Source organism: Dromiciops gliroides, chromosome 1 (genome assembly GCF_019393635.1).
Source record: "Dromiciops gliroides isolate mDroGli1 chromosome 1, mDroGli1.pri, whole genome shotgun sequence".
NCBI classification, from domain to species: Eukaryota; Metazoa; Chordata; class Mammalia; order Microbiotheria; family Microbiotheriidae; genus Dromiciops; species Dromiciops gliroides.
Window position 1 is genome coordinate 252,311,130 of NC_057861.1, and position 25,214 is coordinate 252,336,343.

A 25,214-nucleotide genomic window follows, 5' to 3' on the forward strand; every position below is an offset into this window, starting at 1 on the left:
AGTCATTAGATATTTTAGATAGTTTAGCTAGAATTTTAGCCTTAACAGACATGATGTCATATATTTGTTCAGATTCAGTCACTCTATCAATGTTTTTAATAATTGGTAGTCTTTGTCACAAGGAAAAATTCAAACTGGAGAGAGACGGGTTCATTCCTTTATTTCCCAAGAAAATGCATCAATAAACTATACTTTAAGATAAATATAGAAAAAAGAAAGAAAAATTAAAGGAGAGTGAATATTACTTATTCAGTTAATAAATATTTTTCATTTATATAGGAGAAAAGACTTGTAATTCATAAAAATAAACATCCCAACTAAATTGAAATTTTAACAATAGAGAATTTTAACAATGGAGAAAGGCAGCATTTATTTCAATCCAAACCCAAAAAGAGTTCCCACTATAACATATCACACAATTTGTCATTCAGCCTCTCTTTGAAAAACACCCTAATAAGAGGGAATACAATCTCCAAAGGCAGTTTATTCCACTTTTAGACAACCATAATAGTAAGGAAGTTTATCCTTAAATCAATCCTAAATTTAGCTTTTTGCAACATCCTCCCATTGCTCCTAATTTTGCCTTGTGGTAACAAATAGAACTTGTCTTATCCCTCTTCCACATCACCGTTGTACAAATACTTAAAGAAAGTTATCATGTTCTCCCTGAGTCTTCTCTTTTTCACACTAAATATCCAACTCTCAGTTCTTATGTAAGGGTGGAGATCTTTCCCATCCCCATAATCATGGAAGGACAAGATTTGTCTATTGAATAAATCAATAAACCAAAGGTATAAATTAAGTAATGACAATTCCCTTATCAATTTGAGAGCAATAAACTGCTTTGGCATAGTAGCTGGATTAATGAGCACTTAATAAATGCTTTTGTGACTGGCTGACTGATCATTGGCTGAAAGTAGATGATGCCACACAGGAAATGTTTTGTGATTAATTGAAGAAAATCACACACACACACATGCAACTGGCTGGGTCTATGTATAACAATCATAGCCAGTTTGTGAACCAGCAGGAGAGAGCCAGGTGATAGTCAAATCCATAGATAAATGAATCCTCAAAAGAAAGTGTCCATGACCAGAGAAGAGAAACACAGGAATCAAGCTTCTCTCCTCTCTGTCTCTCCCTCCCTGGTCAATGACTAGGTCAGACAATCTGAAGTATCCATTACAGCTGTGGAAGTTTCTCCTGAGCAGAAGAGGTTGATGGAATGATGTATGCACTAGTAACTTTAGAAAGCATAATGGATAGAGGCTAGTGAGTAACAGTACCAGAACCCCCAACTTCTCAGACTTAAGCTTAGAAGCCTCAGGGAAGTAAGTCATTGCTCTCTGGGGTCCAGTGCCATTAGGAGTTGGGAGACTGAGCTGAGAAGAGGTTCAATTTCAGCCTGGTAGTAGGTCTCTAGTGGAATGTCCAGGGATCTGTGGTTGGTCCTGTACTATTTAAGATTTTTATCAGTTACTCTTTAAGTTTGCCCACTGAATCATTTCTGAATATAATTGTATTATTATTTAATTCACATTTCTCCATCTTTCTCTTAAGAACAATGTGAGATATTTTTTGAATGCTCTGCTAAAATCTAGGCAAACTATAACTACATCATTCCCTTCATTTAATAATTTAGTAACATTGTCAAAACAAAAAGGAAATATAGTATGTCTCGCAAGACCTGTTCTTGCCCAAACATGCTAATTCTTTGTAACTAACACAGCCTTTCCCAGATGTTTATTACATATTGGTGTCATGATCTATTCTAGAATTTTCAAGAAATAAATTCAAACTCATTAGTCTATAGTTTTCAAACTTTGTTCTTTTTCCTATTAAAAAATGACATATTTATGGGGCATCTAGATGGTGCAGTGGATAGAGCACCGGCCCTGGATTCAGGAGGACCTGAGTTCAAATCCGGCCTCAGACACTTAACACTTACTAGCTGTGTGACCCTGGGCAAGTCACTTAACCCCCATTGCCTTACTAAAAAAAAAAAAAAAAAAAAAAGACATATTTGTCCTTTGTCCTCCTAAGGTACTTTTATTTTTTTCACAATCTTTCAAATATCTCTGACAGTGTCTCAGCAAACATATCTGCCAGCTCTTTCAGTTTCCCAAGTGTTTAGTTTTCCTGGGGCTTGGTGAATTAAATCCACCAAGGGAGGTGGTGTTTCATGCTAGAAAGAACACTGGCTTTGTTAATCAAGAGACCTGGGTTGGAATCCCACCTCTGACCCTTAATCCCTGGGTTACCTCAAGCAAAATCCCCTCAGTATTTTGAGTCTGAATTTCCTCATTTAAGAAAAGAGGAAGTTGGACTAGATGTTCTCTGAGCTCCCTTCCATCTCTTGAAACTATGATCACAAGGGAAATTATGGGGGAAGCTAGGTGGCACAGTGGATAGAGCACCGGCCCTGGATTCAGGAGGACCTGAGTTCAAATCCGCCCTCAGACACTTAACAATTACTAGCTGTGTGACCCTGGGCAAGTCACTTAACCCCAATTGCCTCACCAAAAACAAAAACAAAAACAAACAAACAAAAAAAAACAAGGGCAATTATGCACTTCCTAATCATCTTAGGTACCAACTCCCTGTTATCCATTTTTGTTTTGTCATTTTGAATGCAAAAGTTATTATCCTTGGCAGATAAAACAAGAGCATACTATTGTTCTTCCACCCTTATTCCTTTTATGATTTTCCTCTTTATCCCAATATAGATGTACACACACACACACACACACACACACACACACACACAATTTCTTCCTCCTTTTCTTTTTTCATTAATTGCAATTCAGTTTGAGCTTTGTATCACCTGACCCCATTTTACAGGACCCTTCCTCACTCAATAGCCTTATATATCTTTTTTTTAAAATCTAAAATGTTTAAGACCTATGCATCTACATTGGTCCCTTCAGGCAACTCCTATTTTTCCTTCTCCTTAATATTGTTTCTCTTTGTGTTTCTAGAATTTCATTCTTGAGAATTGTCCATCTGTTGTGGGCTGACTACGCCTGACAAATTTTAGGCTATTGGACCAAACCATCACTCCTCTAAAATGTTTAGAATCTGTTTTCTCAAAATCTGGTATCCCTGTTAAACATTGCTCATCTCTTCTTCTGCTGTATCACACACTATAAGAAGGGGTAGTCATTTCTCACTGTGTACACTATCTCCAACCTAGTAGCCATCTTCTTCTTGCTAATGAGAATAAGATCTTTTATAGAATTTTTCTTTGTTGCTTCCTTCACCATTTGAAGAATGAAGTTTTCATTAAGGCAAGTTGATATTCGTATTGTAGTTTCACTAGTTTTTAGGGTGGTTGGGATGAAAGACTGATACAGAGAGACAGACAGAGACATACACAGAAATACAGAGAGACAGAGAGAGTGAAAGAGCATTTCAAGAGATGGTGGGATAATTGAGGTCTCCCATAACTACTATATCATGTCTCTGTGACCAGTTTCTTATCTATTTTCCAAATGCCTGTTTTATTTCCCGTTTTTTGTTTGTTTAGATGGTCATGTGGGATTCATGTGTAGAAATCCAGAAACCAGAAGGAAAGAGCATAATAGAACACATTTATAAAAAAGATTAACAGAGGAAGAAACAGAAACAAAATGGTCATTAGAGGTAAATTTCTAAATCCAATGAACTTGTCCTCATCTTTTCCTTGGGGAAGAATATTTAGTAAATAATGGAACCAACACCCAAATCTGAGTCTTATGAAACCAAATACATACATTTCATAGGAACTTAATAAAGATTTGCTGATTGGATTATAAAATGCCAATTATAATCCAGAGGTAACCAGGATTTGCCTAAGGACCAAGAAGGTAATCTTAGGGGGATAATTCACTGCATATTATAATCACAGGCTTGAATATAGTGCAGGCCTAGTGTGCCAAGAAGCCATGAGGGGGGACATAACCATTTTCATTTTCCACTGGCCTTTCACCATTTTCTTAAGAACTGGCTGTCAGATGAAAGCACACAAGGTCCATGAAAGTGTATGAAGATGGGGGCAGCTAGGTGGCACAGTGGATAAAGCACTGGCCCTGGATTCAGGAGGACCTGAATTCAAATCTGGCCTCAGACACTTGACACTTACTAGCTGTGTGACCCTGGGCAAGTCACTTAACCCTCACTGCCCTACAAAAAAAAGCCAATGATGAAGTAGCAAGAAAGGATAGAAGGAAGGGAAGAAATGAGAAAGATACTGAAAAGTAGAATTTTGTGGGGAAAGAAAATGTCATATAATCTTTGATTTATAATGTTGCCTCATCAAAATTTATTTTAGTGATTTTAAATAGACATGGACATAGAAATATTGCTGGATGGAACTTTGAACCCATCTATAAACATTAGGAAATAAATATAACTCCCCAGAACTGCTGAGATTTTCTAAATGGAAACCATTAAATTCAACTATGAAAGATTGTTCTAATTGAACATACTTGCTTACCTATGTAAGGTAACTCATGATTAACTGTCTCCAAAGATGCTAGTCATACTTTCAGAAAATGAAAGCTATACCATCTGTATATTATATAGAAAAGAAAACTGATAAGGGGTTGCAACTACTCACATTTCATAGAGAATGCCAGGACATAGCTAGCAAAATCCCAAATTTCTATATTGATATTCTAATCACCGAGAATATTTTTCCCAAGTACTTTCATGATTTCGATGTTAAAAAAATAAGAGCCAAAATGTATATAGCATTTTATAGTCATAGTGTTTCCTATAAATTTACAATAACACTGTTAGGTAGCTAAAAAAAATATCATTCTTCTTATTTCAGAGATTTGGAAATTGGTATTTTAAGGAGGTTAAAGTGACTCACCCAAGGTTATGTAAGGACCTAAAATCCTAGTTATGATGTCTAAAATCTAATGAGTGGTTGCCTTAAATTAGAAGCTTTAGCAAGAGTTTATACTTTTAAGTATTTATTTAAGTATATTAGGGGTTAGTAAAAACAAACACATGGATAGAGTATTAGATCTGCCTGCTCTCCCTAATCTGCCTCCACTACCTCCAAGGCAAAGTCTCCAACCCCAGAAAGGCCGGCTTGCTCCTTGGCTTCTCCCAGAAGCCTCCTGAGAAACAGGAAACAGGGCCATTTACACATACAATTCCAAGTTAATTGGCTGGTAGCTCTGATTGAGCGGTAACAGGTGGTTCTATAGATGAAACTTCTGGACTCTGGGTAACTTCTGGATGCTGGGTAACTTCCAGATACTAAAGTCACATCCTTTCTAAATCACATGCTTTCTCCTCATGGCAGAGCTTCCCTGCAATATCTTTCCCAGCGGGGGGTGTTATTCCAATTCTCACAGTCCCCCCCCCCCCCCGTACTTCATGGGAGGAAACATTGTTTCCACACGTGAAACAATAATGTTACAGATGCCTATGACTAACAAAGTCACGGGAATGAAAAGAGAGAAAAAGAGATTGATCAATGCATTGACAAAAGCTGAAGGGGGCACTCCCCTTTAGTAAGTGGACATTGTAAACACTGTATACAATGTGAAAAAAGAAAACAGGAAAATGTCCATTTAAGTCTTTGGAGGTTTTTTTCTCATATGATTCTTGGGATGTCCTCTGGGTGTAGTCGTGGAATGGAAGTCTTTTCAGGTATCTCAGATGCTGGTAATCAGCCAGGAAAATTTCCTATAAAATTGAGCTTAACAGAAATTTAAATAGCTTTGCCAATAATCAAATCAAACAATGAGAGTTCTCAACAAAAATGTATAAGGAAATTCAGAATCTTAGCTGTTATACATGAAACATATAATAAAAACAAAAAATTAAAACATTCTCTAAAACTTAATATTACTACACTCCTCTAAAACTTAATATGACTACAGTTACATGGCTAGTGAGTGGCAGGGCTGAGGTGAGAACTATAGCATCAGCTGTTAGCTCTGTCTCAACTACCAACACCTGGAGTAATGCTTCTTATACAGTTACCCCATCCTCAAGGTAATTGTCATATATGCAGCTTTCCTCAAGGTCCCCTTCTACTTATACCTCCTTGCCCCAGGCCATACATCCCCATCAAGGTGAAGGTTCTCATTGCCTTGTCTCCCCTCTCTTAGCATTTCTTTTTCTTTCCCTCCCAGTCTTTAAATGAATGAGATTCCAGCTATCCCCTAGCAAAGGTGACTTTACTCATAGTCTGACTGTTCTTGCTGTTTTTCCCCTTACATTATTTATCCCCTTATCCCCTTGAACTTCTTGTTGCTAGGTTCCTTTTTCTTATCTCCCTTTAACATTCTACCTCTTATTACTACATTAAAGTCTTCCTCTGGTGGTAAAAGGATAAGTAGGAAATCTCAGGGTTGGAAGGAACCTCAGAGTCCATCTAGTGCAAGCTAAGCAAGAATACCTGTTACAACATTCCTTACAAGTGACAAGCCAGACTTTCCTTGAAGCCCTTCAAAGAAAGGGAACATGATACCTCCCAAGAGAGTATACCCCACTTTGAGGCAGCTACAAGTGGATTTCTTTTCTTCATGCCACACTTCAATCTGACTCTGTGGCTTCTAGACTTCTGTTGCTTATTTTAATTTTTTTTTTGGTGAGGCAATTGGGCTTAAGTGACTTGCCCAGGGTCACACAGCTAGTAAGTGTCAAGTGTCTGAGGCTGGATTTGAACTCAGGTACTCCTGACTCCAGGGCCAGTGTTTTATCCACTGTGCCACCTAGCTACCCCTGACTTTTATTGCTTATTCTAAGTTCTGTTCCTTTGGGATGTGGGGTAGGGAGTTGGGGATAGAAAAGCCATTTATTAAGCACCCACTAAGTCCCAGCACTATGCTGAGCACTTTACAAACATTATCTCATTTGATCCTCACAACAACCTTGGGAGGTGAATGATATTATTATCCCCATTTTGTAACTGAGGAAATTGAGACAAGGTTAAGTGACTTGCCCAGGGCCGTACAACTAAAAAGTATCTGAGGCCAAATTTAACTCAGGTCACCCTGACTCCAGGCCTGGCCCTTCGTCCACTATACTACCAAGTTGCCTCTAAAACCAAGCTGAAGTAGTCCAATCCTATTTCTTTATGGCAAGCCTTCAGTCAATCCTCAATATTCCCATGTTTAATTTTCATGACTTCAAGCATTTCCGTGATGATTCTTGGCTATGCAGTAGAGAAAAAAAAGATAGGCATGATGTCTATGAGTTTGTGGAGAGGCTGGTATCCTACTAAGGTGCTTCACTGCTCTTCTTCACTGTACCACTGTAAAGAGTTCACCATTGGGGCAGCTAGGTGGCACAGTGGATAAAGCACCGGCCCTGGATTCAGGAGGAACTCAGTTCAAATCTGGTCTCAGAGACTTGACACTTACTAGCCGTGTGACCCTGGGCAAGTCACTTAACCCCTTTTGCCCCACAAAAAAAAGAGCTCACCATGGTTCATTGCCTTTAAAACTCAAGATTTATATTGCAACCATACCCTCAAAGCATAGTGAAAGTTCATTGGGCTCTAAGCCCAAGTTTGCAAAGTCAGTGATGCAGCTTAAAGAGAAAATAACAGTATGTGATAAATTTCCTGTGGGAATGTCTTTAGCCACTGTTAGCCAGGAAATCTTTAAGGATCTCAAATGGCCCATAAAGCAGAGGTCAATGACAGTTCATTTCAAGCTGGTGAGTCCTTCATAATCTCCAACAGCATCCACCAGCCATGAAGGACCAAGTGTCTAAGGTGATGTTGAGATCTTGCCAGTCTCAGCATCTTCCAATAGCAGTGACTAAAGTCCCAGTAACCTCTCTTTGGGTTTTCAGAGGGACACCAAGGTAGAGAGGTTTAAAGAAGTATAATATACAATACAACACCCTCATGTTGCCATCTGAAACAATGGAAAAAAGTAAGATTCAGCTTTTAAAATTTTTGATTTAAGAATTTTATATGCTGTATAGGAGTTATTGTATTCTAGATTTCATGTGTTATGAAATGTGAATATTGTCTGAAATCAGTTCTTTTAAATTGATATAATAGGCACAAAATGTCACAGAATTCTAGGGAATTACCAATGAAAAAAATGTTTTGCATGTTACCAAATTTATTTTGTGTATTGTATTTTATGGGCTATTTCATAGTTACTGTGTTAGGAAAAGTGTGTATTATCAGAATGAATGTTGTGTTATAAAAGAATTATATGTAGAAAAGTATATTTTCTGGTATGGCAGAAACTAGGCACATGGACCAACATCCTATACCATATTCCAAAGTAAAGTAAAAAAGGGTATGTAATCTAAACATAAAGTGTGATACCATAATGCAAGTTAAAAGAGGAAGGCATGGTTTACATGTTAGATCTATGGAGAGGGGAAGAATTTATGACCAAAGATAAGATAGAGAACATTATGAAATGCGAAATGAATCATTTTGATTACATTAAATTAAAAAGATTTTGCACAAAAAAAACCAATGCAACCAAGATTAGAAGGAAAGAAGAAAGCTGGGAAACAATTTTTACAGCCAATGTTACTGGTAAAGGCCTCATTTCTAAAATATATAGAGAACTGAATCAATTATATAACAATACAAGTCATTCTCCAATTCAGAAATGATCAATGGATGTGAACCGGCAGTTTTCAGATGAAGAAATAAAAGTTATTTTAGAACCATATGGAAAAAAATGTGCTCAATCACTATTGATTAGAGAAATGCAAACTACTCTGAGGTAACACCTCACACCTATTCAACTGGCTAATATAACAAAAATGGAAAATGATAAATGTTGGAGAGGATGTAGAAAAATCAGAACACTAATACACTGTTTGATGGAGTTACAAACTGATCTAACCATTCAGGAGAGAGATTTGGAACCATGCCCAAAAGGCTGTAAAACTGTGCATACCCTTTGACCCCTTCCTAGGTCTATATTCCAAAGAGATCATAAAAAGGGGAAAGGACCCCCATGTATAAAAATATTTATAGCAGCTCTTTTTAGGATGGCAAAGAATTGGAAACTGAGGGGATGGCTATCAATTGTGGAATGGCTAAACAAGTTGTGGTATATGAATATAATGGAATACAATTGTGCTGTAGGAAATGATGAGCAAAAAATAAAATTTTTTAAAAAAAGAAATGATGAGCAGATGGATTTCAGAAAAACCTGGAGAGACTTATATGAATTTATGTTGAGTGAAATGAGCAGAACCAAGAGAACATTGTACATATTATCAACACTGCATGATGATCAACTGTGACAGACTTAGCTCTTCTCAGCAATACAATGATCCAAGACAATGCCAAAAGAATCATGATGGAAAATGCTCTCCACATGAAGAAAAAGAACCATGGAGTCTGAATGAAGAATAATGCATACTATTTTCACTTTTGTTGTTGTTTGTTGTTTCTACTTCCTTTTGTTCTGATTCTTCTCTCACAACATGACTAATATGGAAACATGTTTAACATAATTAACTAGAGTTCATTCTTCCTTTTTTTAAATTAAATTTGATCTTCCAACATATTAGACTTCTTTTCCTTCTACTTACCACCCTCCCCATCTTGAGAAAACAAGGAAAACAACTCCTGTTCTAAGTACCTGTCATTAAAAAAAAAACCAAATTTCTCATTGGCCACTTCTTTTTTTAAAATCTTAATAGTATTTTTCCAGTTACATGTAAAGATAGTTTTCAACATTTATCTTTATAAGATTTTGAGTTCCAAATTTTTCTCCCTCCCTCTCTTCCCTCCTCCCTCCTAAAGAAGAAAGCAAACTGATATAGGTTATATATGTACGATCACATTAAACATATTTCCACATTAGTTGTGTTGTGAAATAAGAATCAGAACAAAAGGAAAAAACCTCAAAAAACAAGAAAAAAAATACAAATAGTTCAGTCTTTATTCAGATTCCACCATACTATTTGTACAGTTTAGAGCATTTTCTATCATGAATCCTTTGGAGTTGTCTTGGATCACTGTATTGATGGGAAGAGTTAAGTCTATCACAGGTGATCATCACACAATATTGCTGTTACTATGTACAATGTTCTCTTGGTTCTGTACACTTCACTCAACATCAGTCTACTTAAGTCTTTCCAGGTTTTTCTGAAATCTGCCTCCTCGTTATTTCTTATAGAACAATAGCATCCCATTACATTCATATGCAACAACTTTTTCAGCCATTCCCCAATTGATGGGCATCCCCTTGATTTCCAATTCTTTGCCACCACAAAAAGAGTATCTGTAAATATTTTTGTACATTTGGATCCTTTCTGCTTTTTATGATCTCTTTGGAATACAAACCTAATAGTGGTTTTACTGGATCAAATTGTATGCATTTTTATAGCTCTTTGGGCATAGTTCCAAATTGCTTTCTAGAATGGCTGGATCAGTTTGTGACTCCACCAACAATGCATTAGTGTTCCTCATTGGCCATTTCTACAAAAAATAGATGTCTCAATCTGCATTCTGATGTCATCACATCTCTTGCAGAAAAGATGCAGCATGTTTCATTATTATCCCTCAGGAATTGTGATTGGTTATTGCATTGATCAGAATTTTTAAGTTTTCTTTTAAAAATATATATTATATTTTATCAGCCAAAATCAACCTTCTTATTCTTCCCCTCCCCAGGCCCCAGCACCCCCACTCACATTGAGAACACACACACAAAAATAAACCCATTACAAACATGTATAGTCAATAAAAACAAATGTCTACACTAGACAAGTCATTTCCTAAAAATATTTGTCTCTTTCTGCATTCTGAGTCCTTCATCTCTCTGTAAGGAGATAAGTAGCATGGTTGGTCATTTCACTGATAAGAGTTTGATATAATAGTATTCCATCACTTCCAAATACCGTAACTTGTTCATCCATTCCCCAATTTAAGGGCACCCTATCTGATTCCCATCCTTTGCCATCCCCCAAAAAGCTATATTTTGTACCTTTTTATAATTTGTTTTGTTTAGGATTAACCTTAATCTATCCCTCCTTTTAATTCTCCCTCTCTCCCTACCCTCCTTTCCCTCCTATTTTATAGTTCAGTGAAATGTAAACCTGTACCCAACTCTGTGTGTATATTATTCCTTCTTTTGACCAGTTCAGAAGAATGAAGTTCGAGTCTCTGCCAATCCCCTCTATCCCCTCCTCCTTGTTTGTACACATGTCTAATTATGCACCCTCATTATGTGAGATAATTTCCCCTAACCCTCCTTTCCCTTCCCTCCCTACCCTAGAGTATTTATTTTCTCTCTTTCCATTCCTAATATTATTAAAACCTAACAGACCACTTCTAGACCTTGTCTACTTGAATTCTCTCTATGAATCACAATGATGATATAGCTCAGAGGGAATAATATCATCACTCCAAATTTGAATATAAGCATTTTATCCTTGTTTAGTGCTTTATAATTGTTCATTCATTTTTACCTATCTTTCTCTTCATTCCTGTGTTTGTATTCTAAAGTTTCTACACAGCTCTGGTCTTTTCATCAAGAATGCTTGGAAATCCTCTTTCATTAAAGACCTATTTTTGCCTCCATAGAATTATACTCAGTTTTGCTGAGTAAGTTTTCTTGGCTGTAAATTCACATATTTTGCCTTCTATAATGTCATATTCTGAGTTCTCCACTCCTTTATAGTTGTGGCTGCTAAATCATTTGTGATCCAGCTTGTGACTCCACAGTACTCGAATTTATTCTGACAATTTGTGTTATTTTTCTTTGACCTAGAAGCTCTGACTATGATGTTCCTAAGAGTTTTCATTTGTTTTGTTTTTTTTTTTCTAGAAGGTGACAGTAGATTCTTTCTATTTCCATTTTCCCCTCTGGTTCTAAGAGATCTGAACATTTTATTTTAGAATTTCTTGAACTGTGATATCTAGACTCCTTTTTTTGGTCATGGTATTCAATGAAGGTTGGCAGGAAAGGTGTGTCACAGTGGGATGAAAATGGAGCATAGTACAGCGCAGGTGGCACCAACTCAGAGTAGACCCCAGCAAACCAGGAGCAGACCTTGGAAGCCACTGAGTCATTAGCAGTAGCAGTTATTCCCCAAACTCTATGGATGGTAAAGGAGTCAAACAACTGATCAGAAGGAAAGTACAGGGGTTTCTTCACTGGAACTGGAGGAGGCAAGAGTCAGTTGCTTTGCCCATACTCAGATCTGTTTTGCAGTATCAGGTGGCAATTGCAGGGTAAGAAGAAAGACTAATACACCAGATATTGAGACTACAGTGCAGCAGGTACCGCCATCACAGTTCCAGTCCAAGAGAATAGCAAACACACCTCTCCTTAGATCATTCCACCCTGGAAGAACTAAAAACTTACAGGTCACTAAAAGTATTTCTGAAAATAGTCACACAAAAACCCTGAAGCTTGTTACAGTATACCACCATCCTGGAAGCAGAGCCCCACTTTAGCAAAGAGTTAAAATTCAAGAAATAGAGTGGGGAAATGAGCAAACAACAGAAAAAAATCAGACCATAGAAGTTAATATGGTGACAAGGAAGTTGAAAACACATACTCTGAAGAGAACAAAAAAGTCCAATATCCAAAGCCTCCAAGGAAAAAAAAGATGGATTGTTCTCAGGCCATGGAAGAGCTCAAATATGATTTTGACAGTCAAGTAAGAGAGGTAGAAGAAAAACTGAGAAGACTAATGGGAGTGATACAAGAAAATAATTTTTTAAAAAGCAAGGTGGCAGCTAGGTGGAACAGTGGATAAATTAGTAGCCCTGGATTCAGGAGGACCTGAGTTCAAATCCAGCCTCAGACACTTAGACAATTCCTAGCTGTGTGACCCCAGGTAAGTCACTTAACCTTCATTGCCCTGCAAAAAGAAAGAAAGAAAGAAAGAAAGAAAGAAAGAAAGAAAGAAAGAAAGAAAGAAAGAAAGAAAGAAAGAAAGAGAAAGAAAAGCAGTCAACAGCTTGGTAAAGGAGGCACAAAAAATACTGAAGAAAATAACACCTTAAAAACAAAATATGCCAAATGGTAAAAGAGGTACAAAAAGTCAATGATTAGAAGAATGCCTTGTGGGGCAGCTAGGTGGCGCAGTGGATAGAGCACCAGCCCTGGAGTCAGGAGTGCCTGAGTTCAAATCCGGCCTCGGACACTTAACACTTACTAGCTGTGTGACCCTGGGCAAGTCACTTAACCCCAATTGCCTCACTAAAAAATGAAGAAGAAGAAGAAGAAGAAGAAGAAGAAGAAGAACAACAACAACAACAACAACAAGGAGAAGAACAAGAACAACAACAAGAACAAGAATGCTTTGAAAGGCAGAAGGGGCCAAATGGAAAAAGATGCACAAAAATTCACTGAAAAAAAAAAAAGGCTTCAAAAAGTAGAATCGGCCAAATGGAAAAGGAGGTAGAAAAGCTCACTGAAGAAAATTACCCTTTAAAAATAGAATTTAACAAATGGAAGCTAATGACTTTATGAGAAATCAAGAAACAATAAAACAAAACCAAAAGAATGAAAAAATAGAAGACACTATAAAATATTTCATTAGAAAAACAACTGACCTGGAAAATAGATCCAGGAAAGATAATTTAATTTGACTACCTGAAAACCGTGATAAAAAAGAGCCTAACCATCATCTTTCAAGAAATTATCAAGGAATACTGCCCTGATAGTCTAGAACCAGAGGGTAAAATAGAAATTGAAAGAATCTACTGATCATGTCCTGAAAGAGATTCCAAAATGAATATTCCAAGGAATATTATAGCCAAATTCCAGAGCTCCTAGGTCAAGGAGAGAATATTGCAAGCAGCAAGAAAGAAACAATTAAAGTATCATGGAATTATCAACAACAAAAAAGTATCATGGAGCCCCAGTCAGGATAACACAAGATTTAGCAGCTTCTATATTAAAGGGCAGTGGGGCTTGAAATATGGTATTCTGGAGGGCAAAGTAACTGTGATTACAACCAAGAATTACCTACCATGCAAAACTGAGTAGAATTCTTGGTGGGGGGCAGGGGGTAATTGATATTCAATGGAATAGAGAACGTTCATGCAGACCTGAATAGAAAATTTGACTTTTCAAATACAAGACTCAAGAAAAGGTAACCAGGAAAAAATAGAGGTATCATAAAAAGGGAAATAGGAAAGAAAAATAATAATGGATTTAATATGGTTAAATTATTTATATTCCTACATGGTAAGATGATAATTGTAACTCATAAAAACTTTCTTATTATTAGGGCAGTTAGAAAGGATATCTAGACAAACAGTACAGGTATGAATTGAATATGAAGGGATGATATTTAGAAAAGTAAAATTAAGGGGTGATAAAGGAGAATGCACTGGGACAAAGGGGAAGGGAGGGGTAGAATGGGGGTAAATTATCTCACATAAAAGAGGGAAGAAAAGCTTTTACAGTGGATGGGAAGATTGGGGAAATAGCCGGGGGAGGGAAGTGAACCTTACTCTCATCAGAATTGGCTCAAAGAGGAAATAATATACTCACTTAATTGGGTGTAGAAATCTATCTTATTCAACAGCAAAGAAGGAGGGGAAGAAGATAAGAGAAAGGGGAGGCAGGATGATAGAAGGGAGGGCCAATTGGGGGAGGTGGTAGAAGGAAAATACTTAATGAAGGATGGGGTGAAAGGAGAGAGAATAAAATAAAGCGAGGGAGAAAGAATGAAGGAAAATACAGTTAACAATCATAATTGTAGGGGAAAATTGAAGCAAATTTCTCTGATAAAGGCCTCATTTCTCAAATATATAGAGAACTGAGTAAAATTCATAAAAACAAGAGCCATTCCCTAATTGATGATAAAAAAGATATGAACAGTCTTCAGATGAGGTAATCAAAGTTATCTATAGCCATATATTTTTTTGAAATGCTCTAAATCACTATTGATTGCAGAAAGGCAAATTAAAACAATTCTGAGGTACTTCCCCATTACCTATTAGATTGGCAAACAGGACAGAAAAGAAATGTGAGAAATGTTGAAGGGGATGTGGAGAAAGCCAGACATTAATGTACTGTTGGTGGAGTTGTGAACTGATTCAACCATTCTTTGGAGCAATTTGGTACTATGCCCAAAGGGCTATAAAACCATGCATACCATTTGATCTGGAAAAAACTTCACTAGATCTGTATCCAAAAAGAGATAATAAATAAAAGGAAAAAAAAGACCTGTACGTACATACAAAAATATTAATAACAGCTCTTTTCTGGTGGCAAAGAATTGGAAATTGAGGTGATACCCATAAATTGGGGAATGATTAATTAAATTGTGCTGTGTGATTGTGGTGGGATACTATTGTGCTATAAGAAATGATGAGCAGTATCCTCTCGGAAAAACCTGGAAAGAAATATATGAGCTGATGCAAAGTGAAATGTACTTTCTACAAAGGAATAGTAGTATTATAAGAATTAAGTATTCTCAGTAATACAATGATTCGAGACAACTCAGAAGGACTTATGATGAAAAATGCTATCCATCTCCAGACAGAGAACTGATGGTGTCTGAATGTAGATGGAAACATACTTTTTTACTTTCTTTATTTTTCTTGACTCTTCTTTCACGACATGACCAATATGGAAATACGTTTTGTATGGCTACACATGTATAGCGAGATTGCATTAGCGATCCCTAACCCTAACCCTAATGCCTATATCAAATTCCTTGCCTTCTTTTTTTTAATTTCAAATATTTTAATAAGAGTTCTCTGCCAGGCATTTAAAATATCAATTTGTGAGGATAGACTCCATTGGAGAAAGAGAATACAGAATGCAGGTAGCCAATCTGAGGAATCTTCTTCATTTGGGGCAGGATTTAAGAGTCCACCACTTTCTGGTCAGCCTTGCGCTGCTCTGTAATCTTATATTTCTCTTTTTCTGTGTCAAAAATCTCTCCTGCTTGGTGTCTAGGTTTAGGGAGCCTCTTATTCTTGAAGTAATCAGTGAGATGATTTGGAATTTTCAGACCTGAAAGGTTAACCCTGGTACAAGTGGCAATGACAACTTTCTGATGGGTTCTTCACAGAGGAACATGGTTGATGCTCAGAGGTCCAGTCACCAGCCAGCTGCTTCAGGAAAACCACTCGCTTGCCCTTGTGGCGGCCAGTGAACATGATCAGAACCGTGACTGGGGTAATGCTAGATCGGAGTCTCCCCACGTGCTGGCTGAAGGGCTTTTTGCCATGACTGAGCAACTTTCTAGGCACATCCTCAGTAGGGTAATACCTAGGCATTTTGCGGATCTTCACCACTCGGTTTCCTCCATTCTTATCCCTACCAACTGGCTTTGAGATGCTAGCAGGTACCTTCTCTTTCTTTTTCCTTTCAATCCGGGTTTGGGGTCCAGTGTACTTGCGTTTGTACATGGCCTGCCGGGAATACATGGCAAGCCTTGAGGATCTGCCGATCCCTCTGGCCAGGACCGGGTAGCGGCTGCAATGCTTTCGAGGCTTTTTCTCCACCTTCTCGGCAGCATCTTCCTTTTTGGGCTTCTTTTCCGTTTTTTCTTTTTTGACCTTTTTTTTCCTTTAGTTCCTTTGGGGGGTTTTGGTCTGCCATCTTGAGAGAAGGGAAAAAGCATTTGCTTGCCTTCTTAATGAGGGGTGTGGGGAGGGAGGAAGGGAGAGAATTTAGAACTCCAAGTTTAAAAAAATGCTAAAATTTATTTTTACATATAATTTGGGGAAAATAATACTAAAGCAAAAAAAATAATAATTAAAAAAAGAACTTATACCCAAGCTGTGTTTCTCTCTGGGACAACACTAATAAATGTTTTGGAGCCATTCTTTTTCTGCATTTGTGTCTGGAGTACCCCTGCAATAAAAATAGATCATTATAATGGGGTTCTTTTTTTGTTTGCATGTTTCCAACAACTTGATGTTGGGATCTGCAGCACCTCTGGAGGAAAGGTCTGGTCTTGTCCTGTTACTGCTTTTAGGAGGTACTGAATGTTGTGTTATTCCAGGATTTCAGGGACATGCTGGGGATCTGAAATCTTTCAGTGATCCTGAAGTGGTCTTATCAAGGGCAAAGCCTGATTGTTTTATCCCTGGTCTGAGTTCTGCAAGTTCTTGACCTGGGTTTCAGTCAGAACAATAGTAGAATCCTGTGGGACTCCACTCATATTAGCCAGCTGGAAAGCTTACTTTATAGTTACTTTTGGGGGGGGGGCAATGAGGATTAAGTAACTTGCCCAGAGTCACACTGCTAGTGTCAAGTGTCTGAGGCCACATTTGAACTCAGGTCCTCCTGAATCCAGGGCTGGTGCTTTATCCACTATGCTGCCTAGCTGCCCCCTGGAAAGCTTACTTTAATTTTTTCCATCACAATGATCTCTCAGGAGAGACCAACGGCACACCTCTACATTCCTACTATCACAACTTCTTTCACCTAGTATAATGAGGAAGTAAGGTATGAGACCATGGAAAAGTGGAAGGATCATAGATTTATGGAATGGACCTTAGAAACAAATGAGTACAAATTCCTCGTTTTACAAATAAGGAAACTGAAACATAAGAAGTTAAGTAATTTGCCCAAGGTCATACAGACAGCAGGTACTAGAGGTAGAATTTGAACCCAGGTTCTTTGACTCAAATTCACTGTTCTTTCCAAGGTAAAACACTGCCTCTCAAGTAACTTAAACAATCTGAGCATCAGTTCTCTCATATACAAAATGGGGATAATATTTCTTCCACATCAAATGAGATATCTGTAAAGTACCTGGCACATAGTAGGTGCCTTTTCCTTTATTTCTGCACAAGATTGTAGTAAGGAAAATACTTTGAGATCCTTACAGCACTGTGCAAATGTGAGCTGCTAATGCTATTATTACAATGGTTGCTTAATAAGTCTCCTTGATTCCACTCTGTCTTCCTACTAGTCCATCTTACATGGGTTATAATCATAGAATCATAAAATCTTAGAAAGCATGTCAGAAGTTCAATCCATAACTGAGCAGAAATTTTTGTTATAACATCCGCTTACAAAGTGGCAATCTAAGCCCCACCTGAATACCTCCAATGATGGGGAATTCACAAATTGTACATCAATCCACTTTTTTTACACAGCTTTGGTTGTTAGAAAGTTTTTAAATTTAACTTGTTAGGGAAATTTTAAAAGTCCAAACTTGCCTCTCTATGAATTTAAATAATTGCTTTTAAGTCTGCCTTTGAGACCAACAAAAAAAAAAGTCCATCCCTCTTTCATATGAAGACATAAATCACATTGTCCAAAAGTTTCTATGCCAAATTCCCCAATTCTTTCTACCAATCATTACATGGCATGATTTTAAGGATTATCTTGATTGCCTTCCCCTGAACAAGGAACAGCTTCCCACTTTTCTTCCTAAAACATGATGCTCTAAACTAAACTTAAAACACGAAGTATAGTCTTGTCAAAGCAAGTTGAAGACTACTATAATCCTTCTCATTCTGGATACTGTATTTCTGTGAATATAGCCTAAGACGTAATTAGCATTTGTTGCAGTTATGTCACACTATTGGCGGATATTAAACTTATAGATCACTAAAACTCCTGCTTTTTTCACAGGAATTATTTCCTACACTCTACTTCTATAGGGATTTTCTTTAAACCCAAGTGTAGTACTTTTTAGAAGACTTCTATTAAGTTTCATTTTATTATATTTGACCCAATACTTCAGCCTAAGATGATTTTGTATTTTTACTTCTGTCATCCAATGTATCCATTTCAGGTTCAGCCAATGTGCATAATAAGAGGGAAAGAGATGAGTGAGCCCTCTGATCTGCCAAGTGATAGGACAAGTCCAGTGAGCCATATGGCCTGTAATTCTGTGCTGAGCACTTCAAGCTTTGATAAAATAAAGCCATCCCTACTAAAGAATGTCTTCTCTTTTTTCCTTCCTTTCTCTGGGGTATGTGGGGTGGAGCCCTGTGTGGGAATCTCTGGTGAGATGGCTGTGGGGGGAGGGGGCGGGGAGTAAGAGGAGCTCCTCTCACCTAGCAAGTGATAGTAGCAGACTGTGCATGTGCTGCCATGACAAGACTGAGCCTGAACCTTAGCTCACTGGCTGCCTCTTATTTTTTGTTTCCCTGACTTTAAGTGAAACTGATGTTTCTAGCCTTAAGGTAGTCTTGTAACTTCAAGAAGTTGGGAGCTCCTGGGTCCCACAATCAGAGCTGACTGGCAGTCAAAGGAGATTTTTGCAACTGTGCCCTTCTCAGACAAGATGATTATGAGGGACTGTTGAGTCAAAACCTTCGTCTGGCTTACCAGAAGACCTTGAGAGAGTGGTTTGAACAGTTCAGTCAAAAGGAAAGTAAGATGTCTATTTAATAGTTCTACTAAGTTGTTGTTATTTCAGTTGTGTCTGACTCTCGCTGACCCCATTTGAGGTTTGGTTTACTACTTGCTTCTCCAGCTCATTTTACAGTTGAGGAACTGAGGCAAAAAGGGTTAAGTGTCTTGCTTGGAGTCACACAGCTAATTCTGAGGCTGGATTTGAACTCAGGTCCTCCTGACTCCAGGGACAGTGCTCTATCTACTGTGCCACCTACTTACCCCAGTCCTACCAAGTACTTCATATTTAAAGTATTGACTTATCAGGAGAGTATAATAGGAATTATGGACTACTGTATCCAGTTTTTTTTTCTTTTTGTTTTTTGCAGGGCAATGAGTGTTAAGTGACTTGCCCAGGGTCACACAGCTATTAAGTGTCAAGTGTCTGAGGCCAGATTTGAACTCAGGTCCTCCTGAATCCAGGGCTGATGGTTTATCCACTGCACCACTTAACTGCCCCTTAGTGTATCCAGTTTTAAGTTTTTGTTGATGTGTTTTTATGGGTTTTTCATGTTTTAAGTATTTCTTTAGTGTAAACAAAATGCATAGCAGTCCCATACCTGACCTACATTGTAATTAAGTACTTTTCTCCTCCACTTTTGGTGATTCCCTAGACATGAATCAAACCTAAGCTTTAAGTGTTTTCCTCAGGGCTCTGGAGCAGGGGTGGGAGGAAGAGTCAAAGGCAATGAGAAAAAGCCTGACCTCTTTCATTGGACAGACTCCCTCATGTACTGTACCTGGATCCATGGGTATGATCTTAGAGATGCGGCCCTTCAATGGGAGAGGACATCCATATCCCCCCTTCCCACCCTAGATCTAGCAGCAGTTCTGTTAAGGAAAACAAAAGTTTAGAAAGGACATGATTCCTGCCTTCAAGGACCTTACAATCTAATCCAAACCTCTGATCATATCATTCTTGGTTCCAAAATTTTTCCCTCCTCAGTGCCCAAATAAGGTCTAACTATCTTAACCTTACATTCAATGCCCTAAAAATCTGGCTTTAACCTGTCTTCCCAGTTCTTTTTCATTCTACTCTCCTTCACACCCTTTATACTACAACAATACTAAATATACACTAGCCTCATGATGTTCCCTATTGCTGGAATTTCTCTCTTTACATCATTTATCCATCTCTCAAGATTCGGGAGAAAAGCTATTACCTTTCTAAAGTTTTCCTTGATTCTCCCACAAAGATGATTTCTTCCATATCCAATTTTTATAACATTTTCTACTTATCGTTTGTACTCTCATATTATTTTTATATGAGAGTTGAGTGATGTTTGTATGACCCCTCATTAGATCATATTTAATTCAATTCAACAGTTCAGTTCAATACCTATTTCTGAATTTCCTATTACATTTGAGGCATTATGGTAGGTATTAGAAATATAAAGATGCAAAACTGATAATCTCTGCCCTAAAAGAGATAACAATATAACAGCAGGGAAATGATATGTACACCAATAACTATAATACAAGTTAGAATATACTTAACTGCATAGAAGAGGTCAAATAGAACAATCTGAGTTTTTTAAGAGGAAAGAGATAACTTTTCACTACCATCAAAGGGTATGTATGAGGTAGCACCTGAATATCATACAGATTCATTAAGAGATGAATAAAAGGATTGATGAGCAATACTGAAAGCCCATTTGCAATATCATTAATGTGTAGTGGACCTTTGTTACACAGAGTAGTAGTAAAAGCAGATGTTGAAGGTAAACCACAGTTGGGATTTGGCAAGAAGTGAACTGTGATTTGGCAAGGGATTTAATAGTAGAGGAATTAATTGATTAACTGAGAAGTAGTGTGATAAGGGAAAAGTGAGGCCAGAACAGGGATCATAAATTGGGTAAACATGAGGGATGAAGAGACTGGATGCCATGGTGATGGTGGGAGATAAGTTTATGAGGGAGGCAGAAGAAAAAAGTACAAGAGGTTATCAGCACAAAGGGGAATTTTAAAATTCAGAATCATTGAAGGAGATACATATATATATATATATATATGTATGTATATGGAGAGAGAGAGAGAGAGAGAGGGGTGTCACAGGACTTTGGATTAATGAACTAAGAGACCAGGAAGACCAGGATGTTCAGGGAGACCTCAGTATTGAAGGGATGAAGCACCTACCACAGAGCCTTGCAGATGGATGTTTAATATTTGCTGAATTGAATCACTTTATCAGGGCAGTCTTGAGGGGAAGAGGAAGATTATGAGGAGAGAGAATGATATGAGGGCTAATAGATCAAGGGTCTAAACTGTGTGTTATTGATAAATGGAATAAATCTAAAAGGAAGAAAGGTTGTTACCTGACAGTGGAAGCTGGTTGGTCTAAAAGTGACCATGAGAATGTGTCTGTTTTTTCTCTTGGCCCAGTATGTCAAGGGCACTAAAGAGGGAACACCAAAGATGTAAGCCAAATATGTTGTATCTTCTACAGGGAAACAAGTTTCTGTGAGTACAAACAAAAAAAAACAAGAGACAAAGGGTGAAAGGAGCCTCTTAATAGCATAATGAGGGATCCACGAGGTACAATGAAAAAGGAGGGGAGAGGAGAGTAAAGATTAAGGTGGATGGAGGCTGAAATGGATTTGTTCAAGTTATAGAAAAGTGGCTAGTGATGGGGTGTTGTTGTTGTAACTCTCAATCACAGGGATAAAGGAAGAAGGAAGGGGGAAGTTTACTATTCATAGGTGATGGTGAGTAGTACTATTTTACTGGGAGTTCCATTGATCTTAGTCATATCATGGCTCAGTTCAGCTCAGCCTATGATCACTCCAAATGCCAGGAAATAAAACAGGGGTTGGAAAAGGGTTGGAGGCAATAAGAAAAGTTTGGGGGCCTAGCTAAATTCACGTGTGACATTAATTCCTTTGCTTCATCACAAGGTGGGTGGGTGTGGGGTGAGATGAGGATTATATATACCTAAAGGATAACTTGCATATGGAGAAAATGCTAAGATCCCAGGGAAGTTTGGTGTCCTAGGATATTAGAAAGGAAAGGCTTGGTGTCTAGATGTCAGAATACTTGAGCTTGAGATGTTAACAAGGATATAAGGTAGTATATATAGGCACTAAACCTACACATATAAGTGATACCGAGAGGACTGGAATTCTACCTTCCCAAGACCAATGAGAATGAATGAAAGAGTTGTGATGAGTACTCAGTGGGTTGCAGAAAAACTGAAGCTTTGTGGTTTTCTCAGATAGCTAAGTGGCATCAGGAAGAATTCCTCAAACAATATTCATGAGATCTGAGGCAAGGTCTGGGGCAGTAGATTTCAAGTCTAAGCAGTCTCCAAATTCATAGGAACACTCACTGTTCACTAAGTGATGGTGGCTTCATTCACTCTAGTTCCCTAACTCCTAGGCAAGTGAGTGGCCATATTTCATAGCAATTGCACAGGCTGAAGCCAGACCATACAGGACCTTGAATGAATGCCAGTTTGTATTTTATCTTGTGGATAATATAGGGTCACTGCATCTATTTAGACAGGGAAATGACTTACTCAGACTTGTGAACTAGGAATCAGGCTGAATATTTTGACAAAAGTATAAAGGATGATCTTGTTGATTCGGCTACCTCCATGACAGCTTTCACATCTGGCAAATTCATTGCCTTTTCTCCAAAGCACAAGTCCACTATTGTAGATCAAGCCTTCATTACTTCTATAATAGCCTCCTAATTGGTCTCCCTTAGTCTATTTTCTCTAATTTCTAATCAATCATCCTTGCAGCTGCCAAACTAATCATCCTAAAGTCTAGGTCTCTTCTCACCACTCCTCTCTTCAAGAACATTTAGCAGCTTTAGAATTAAACACAAACTCCTCAGCTTGGCATTTAGCCCCTTTCACAATGTTGCTCTGACATACTTTTATTGGACTTTATTTCACCTTTTTCCTATTCATGAACTATTTCTTTTCACAAAACTGTTCTACTACAATCTGAATTACATCCCCCACCTCTTGCCTTTGCAAAGGCTGTCTGCCATTCTTCAAAGGCATTCTCTTTTTACCTTTCCCCTGGTGCTCTTCAGCTTCCTTCAGGATTAAGCTCAATTCAGACGCCACCTACCACTGGATGGCTTTCCTGAAGCCCTACTTGTTACAGCACTCTCCCTCCTCAATTGATCTTGTTTTTACTCATTTACATGGTGCATTCTCCCAGTAACAGAATGTTATATCCTTGTGGGAAGGGAATGTTTTGATTTTCCTTTTTTTTTTCCCTTTCTTGGTTTTGCATCTTCAGTATTCAGCACAGTGCCTACTATATGCAAGGATTTGTTGGACTGAATGAATGGATTAGAGAAGATCCATAGAAAACTATTTGGAGATTGTGGTCCCAGCCAGCATTTTCCAAGGTGAGATACGAATACTCCAGGGATGGGGCATGGGAGCCAAAAATGTGCAGGCCCACCCAGTAAGAATATTGGTCTCATCTGACCTTTGCCATGACTGACAATCAAACTGTGTATCTCAAAAACAACCCCATCACTCCCTCTACACATTATTGCCCAACAGGCTCTCACTCTGACTCTCCTTTTCTAAACCATGGGTCTGTCTCTGAGGGCAATTAGAACAGATTTAGGTGCCTATTGTCTTCACAGAAGCTTTGGGAAAACCTCACCTCCAGGTAACATAAACACTTTGCTCCTGAGATCACCCCTTGGCTGACTATGCTCTGGGGCAGCAACTGCTGAATTAAGGCACATCTAGTTCCATTTTCAGTGGGCCTGATTTTTTTAGTATGGAAATTCACCTGCCTGGTTAACTACATAGCTCAAATTAACTCAATAATTAATGACTAACAAGCAATTATTATTTATCTTCCAGGACATACATAGGAATCTTGCTTTTAAGTAAAATGAACATATTTAGTCTACTCTAGCTTATAGTCACTGGGCAAGTAGCAGTTTATCAATATAATGAGATGGGCAGTGACCATGAAAATCTTTTGTACCACACAGAGGATAAATGGTCATCGAATGACAAAGTACTTTAAAGAGTTATTGAGCTTGAATGAGTTATGAATTTTTCTTTCATGAAAAGACAAGTGTTCCAAATTTCCTGACCTTTTCTCTGATGACAGGTAGCTGTCAGCAGCATCCTATGTAGCAGACATCTTCAAAAAAAACTTATTTTGTCCCTTTGAGATAAAGCTGATGTTTTAACAGTGAATGAAAAAGAAACTGCTTCCCAAAAGAAATTTGTTCCATGGAGGAAACATTTTGAAAAAGAAGGCTGGAAACATTTCCATTGATTTTGTTGCCAAAAATTATGAACATCACTTATAAAAACTCCCATATCTGCACACTGTAAAAACTTGGAAACAGAATTTTCTAGTCTATTTAAAAATCTTCAAAATGAAATTCATTGGATTTTGAACCCACTTGTTAAAAATATAAAAATGCAATCCTTTAAACTAGTTTGCAAGAACAATTGACTGACATCAGGGAATACTGACATTTACTAGCCACATTTCTATACAAAACCTCTGAATAATTTGTGAATAATTGATTGAAAAACCAATGTCATGATTTCATAACCATAGCCAATGATGCATTTTTTCCATTTGGAGTCATGTATCTTTTTCAGCTATCATAGTAGTTAAAAGCAAACTAAACTTTAGAGCCATGTACAATAGTACAGATGTATATTAGTTATTTAAATACACATATATTGAAGATGAGAGCTCAATTATTTTATTGATAAGGATGCTTAAATCAAAAATATTTGGAGATCTAGGCAAGAATTAATGAGGATTTCAACCGTCATGGTTGTATTTATTAGTGGTGGCAAGGAGGATATTTATGCCAGGGTCATCACTGAAATTATATCAAGAGTATTTACTAATTCATTTATGTGGGCCATAATTTTTGTTGTTTAGTCATTTTCATTCATTACTTACTCTTCTTGATCCCACTTGGCGTTTTCTC

The 25,214-nt window shown here is 37.7% G+C and overlaps 1 protein-coding gene and 1 pseudogene across 4 annotated transcripts in view; both read right to left on the reverse strand.

The window, feature by feature from the left end:
• NOL4 (nucleolar protein 4) overlaps positions 1–25,214 on the reverse strand; it is a 450,254-nt gene that overhangs the window by 368,383 nt on the left and 56,657 nt on the right. The window lies entirely within an intron of this gene.
• On the reverse strand, positions 15,679–16,517 carry LOC122736416 (annotated as a pseudogene).